Consider the following 4,740-nt stretch of genomic DNA (forward strand, 5'->3'; position numbering starts at 1 on the left):
ATTGGCCTAGGGAATTTTAGTGGGGTTTTTAAGGGAAATTTTAATTATTAGGCCATTACAAATATTTCCTTTTAATCTGGTTTTAATTTGATATTTACTGTAATATTGGTTTTATAAGGCTGTCAGCCGCCCTGAGTCCGGTAAGGAGAAGGGCGGGATACAAATCAAATAAATAAATAAATAAATAAATAAATAAATACTTTCATATACCCCAACAATCTAGATAATATCTACTCATACTATCCTTCCATGTTCCATACTATACTTTCATGTACATCAATTCCATAAGATGAAATCAACACTGGAAGTTTTTAAGAAGTTGAAATCATAAGTTGAAATCAACACTGGAAGTTTTTAAGAAGAGACTGGACAGCCATTTGTCTGAAATGCTATAGGGTTTCCTACCTGAGCAGGGGGTTGGACTAGATGACCTCCAAGGTCCCTTCCAACTTTTTTAAATTATTATTATTATTATTATTATTATTATTGTTGTTGTTGTTGTTGTTGTTGTTGTTGTTGTTGTTATCTTTGAATCTTTTACAGCATTCTTTGTCTTAATTTCAGACATAAAAATATTTTTCTTTCAGGCTCTTTATTTCTCCTGCATGTTACAATCCTAATTATGCAATGATCACAAAATAGACCCCTGAATATTTAATTTCTATGCTCATCAGGGCTTGGACACTTCAATATTTCACACAATGTTTTTAATAAGAAAGGGCAAGGGTAGACTAGGTTACCAGGTTTAGACCCACGTGCAAAATTCCCTGCTAATGGTAAGGATAATACCAGCTAGTGTAGCACCTTTGGGTCAGTATATCAACCACTCCTATAAAGTTGTTTTCCCTTTCAAAATAATTAATGTGTCATTCTACATATATTATTTATTACAAATATAAGTTCATTCAATGATTTTTAAAAATCTAAACGCATTAGCTGCAAGTTGATATTAATGCTAAAATAAGGAGCAAAGTGTTCATAATAATGATACATACACCGAGCCACATGTCTTGTTTTTCAGATTTATTACATCCTTAAATCAGTTCAGTGGGCTACCATGTGATTTGTTCTTCAATAAGTCTTTTATTCTGTTTTTAGTTTTTCAAGCTCTCGTATTGAATCAGGGCATTTAACTGCTTGGGCAAATCCAAGAAATGGAAATATCCAAGGAAACGGCCTAAAAAGGGATTCAAAATCTAAGGATGCCCTAAACAAATATTTTTTTTCTGTTAACTCAGGTACAGTGTAGATATTCCAACCATCTGACCAGTAGAATCATATTGCATTAATACTGACAAGAACCTCTGATTTTTCTGTTAAACAACTATACAGTTATGTATTGTGAACTGAATCCAGAGCCTGAAATCAACCTTATAATCAGAATACAAGTGGCACTGGACTCATGGATAATAATGCCTTTTGTTTTTTCTGTTTTTACTGTTTTTCAAAACAAGCCAACATAATACACAATACCTCAGTTTACATATTAACAACCACTTTGTGAGGACACTTTGAAGAAAAACAATTGATTGAATCTGAATTTTACTGTCTTCCAAACTATAATCTAATTTTAACCACAAATCTATACAGCAGGAGGAAGAGGAGGAGGATAGAAAAATGAAGCCATTTTTTTCTGACATCAATGTTTTATTTATCTTAGTATTAAGCTCTACAACCTGTCCTTAACTTCAGGGCTAAGTCTTGAATCAACAAAGATCATGTTTAGATTTGTCCTCTCGCAAAACAAAAATTCCTTCAATTTCTAAAGAGATTTGGATTTATTGAACGTTTCCAGAAATGCTGGAGGTAACAGAAAGGTGGTGGGGGTTTTTTTAATGGTCTTTCCTTCCCTCCTTTTTCAGAAGATTGGCTCATCTTCCACAGCACTTTTAATGGCACATCAGGCTGCAAGGAAAAGGAAGTATAGGAAATAAACATGCCTCATTTTTCTTTCATCGTGAATAATCTCTATTCATAGCTAGCTAGTATTCAACTCAAAGAAAATTCTTGACATAATTCTTGATATATAATGCCTTTGCTCCGGCGTAAAATAATCACTGCTGCTTCATTCAGAAGCGTCTTTGGAGATTTTCAGTCATCCAGGTCGTAGTTGTCTCAAAGGTGCTTTTTCAAAAGACAACTGGACTGTTTTTTTTCCTTGTCACAACTGAAAAAGCTTCTTGGATGAGAAGTGAAAAGTCTTCTTTTTCTTCCTCAAGGAAAAAACACCCCAGTTGCCTTTTGAAAAGGCACCTTTGAAATAGTGAGGAGAAGGCTTCCCCAATAGGCTCGGCTGTAATTAGAAATTAAATACTGACTGGCATTTGTCATTAAGTCAATTCTTATAGGCTTTCTCTGTTCCAAGCCACATTAATAGCTTAGTTTGAGTTTATAGAAAGCAATTTTAATAAGATAAATGTAACTGTTAAACAATTCACATTAAGTTGTCATCTGGGCCCCCAAGGAATTATTTGTCTTTTAGGTTTATGTATTAACATGTGGCACTGGGGTAGACAATTAGTTATTTTATGTGAAGTTCTTGTGGGTGTATGGTAAAGTCTGACAATTCACTCCTATAGCTTTTTAGCAAACACATTTGCATTAGATAAATAATCCATATTTAGAATTGTGTATTGGCTACATAAGAAATATTTCCTGTGGTGTATATATTTGCAACAGGCTTTAAAAATAAATTAACTATAGGGTAGGCAATCTGTACAAAAATATGTGTAATGAAATTTGTGAATGGGGAGAAAAGACTTTTCAGTGCCCTGCCATTGATCCTAACTCACATACTTACTGTCAAAAGAGAAAAATCCTCTGAAGTGTGACTCTTAAAAACCACCCAGTCAGCTTGAGAAATTAATTTTAGAAGAAAAATAAAAATAAGGCAGGCCTACTTCTTCCAAATCCACAAAGAATGGTTACAGGAATTGGGTATGTCTAATTTAATGAAAAGAAGGACTAGGGGTGACATGAGAGCAGTGTTCCAATATTTAAGAGGCTGCCACAAAGAAGAGGGGTTCAACCTATTCTTCAAAGCACCTAAAGGCAGGACAAGAAGCAATGGATGGAAACCAATCAAAGAGAGAAACAACCTAGAATTAAGGAGAAATTTCCTGGCAATTTGAACAATTAGTCAGTGGAACGACTTGCCTCCAGAAGTTGTGGATTCTCCAACACTGGAGGTTTTAAGAAGACATTGGACAATCATTTGTTTGAAATGGTATAGGGGTTCTTGCTTGAGCAGGAGGTTGGACTAGAAGACCTCCAAGGTTCCTTCAACTCTGTTGTTCTGTTAAATCTAAAAGGAACTATTGTGGATCTAAGCTTGAGTTATAACTCTTCCTGGATTGAGTATCTTAAATTAGCTGATAAGCAGAGTAAGTTATTACTTCATTACTGTGAAGAAAGTCAAATACATATACTATTTTTGGTCTTTAGATTGGGAGCTTTTTTTTCTTGCTGTTATTGCACAACACTGATACAACCTGAAGCAAGTGGCTAAGACATCTTAAAATGGCATAGGTAAAAGACTTTAGGAAATTGGATTACAAATACTACAATCCCATCCCCACCTACAAAACAGGATTTCCTTCTTAATTTACACTAAGAAAATGTCTGGTGAGACTGACTTTTCTTATTTTTCTGTCAAGAGAATTGCCATNATACTTTTCAATTGGAACATTATATTTGTAGCGGTTCATCCATTTAAGCATTTCAGTCTTGCTGAGAGTAGCTACTGTATCTCTCTGTGAGTTTCTATGCCAGAGATTCCTTGCACAATCATTTTCTTAACTTATTACCCCGATACAAGAAACAGGAAGCCCACAGCTCCTAATGCAGTGTTTCTCAACCTTGACAATTTTAAGGCATGTGGACTTCAACTCCCAGAATTCCACAGCCAGCACAGCCAAATTGTCAAGGTTGAATTCCACAGCCAAATTGTCAAGGTTGAGAAACACTGTCCTAATGTAATGTGTAACTTATACTATCCAGGAGGATTCTAACTGAAGTTTGCTCTGTCCTATCAACCACAATTTTGGGAATCTTATCAATTTTCATTTAGAAATAATTTTCCATTAATAAAAGTGATCCCCCTCAAAAAAATCTTATTCATACAACCCCAAAGGCCAATTCCATTTCTCAAATTTCTAAATGTTATATAGACATCATAATCTACACTCTTGAAAATAAGAATGACCAAACCACCAAATATTTAATACAGTAACTGCATTTTTGGATCTCAAAATGTAATCAAAACTGAATATCCTATACTCTAGTTATAAAATATCTAACTTTTTTTTAAAAAAAAAACTTGTTTTTATGTACATTTATGGGATTGATGATCATCAGAGATGAATTCTGTAAATGCCTGAACTTCAACCTTATATTCACACGAAACATCCCATAATACAGGCATGTCCAAAGTCCGGCCCGCGGGCCATTTGCGGCCCGCGGCCCGGTTTAATCCGGCCCTCGAACAGCCCTCCCTGCGGTATGTAAATGCGGCCCTCCCACGGCCCTCCGGCAAGTCCCATGAGAGAGAGAGACAGACAGACAGACAGACAGACAGACAGAGACAGAGGCACTTGCACTTCTGTCTCTCTCTCTCTCTCTCTCATGGGACTTGCCCCCTCGCAGGGCTCCTCATTGGCCCTGCGCCCGGGTGTCCCGCCCCCTGGGAGAAGGGCGGCCAGGAAGTCCCTTTCCCGGGCTGGCCCCATCCCAGGCGCACGT

At 36.3% G+C, this 4,740-nt stretch overlaps 1 protein-coding gene across 1 annotated transcript in view; it reads right to left on the minus strand.

Moving 5' to 3' along the window:
* The window catches only part of NFE2L2 (nuclear factor, erythroid 2 like 2), a 36,962-nt gene that overhangs the window by 12,451 nt on the left and 19,771 nt on the right, over nt 1-4,740 (minus strand). The gene's annotated exons all lie outside the window — the stretch shown is intronic.

The sequence above is a fragment of the Protobothrops mucrosquamatus genome, unplaced genomic scaffold (assembly GCF_001527695.2).
Source record: "Protobothrops mucrosquamatus isolate PMUCROS unplaced genomic scaffold, P.Mucros_1.0 scaffold301, whole genome shotgun sequence".
Classification (NCBI taxonomy): domain Eukaryota; kingdom Metazoa; phylum Chordata; class Lepidosauria; order Squamata; family Viperidae; genus Protobothrops; species Protobothrops mucrosquamatus.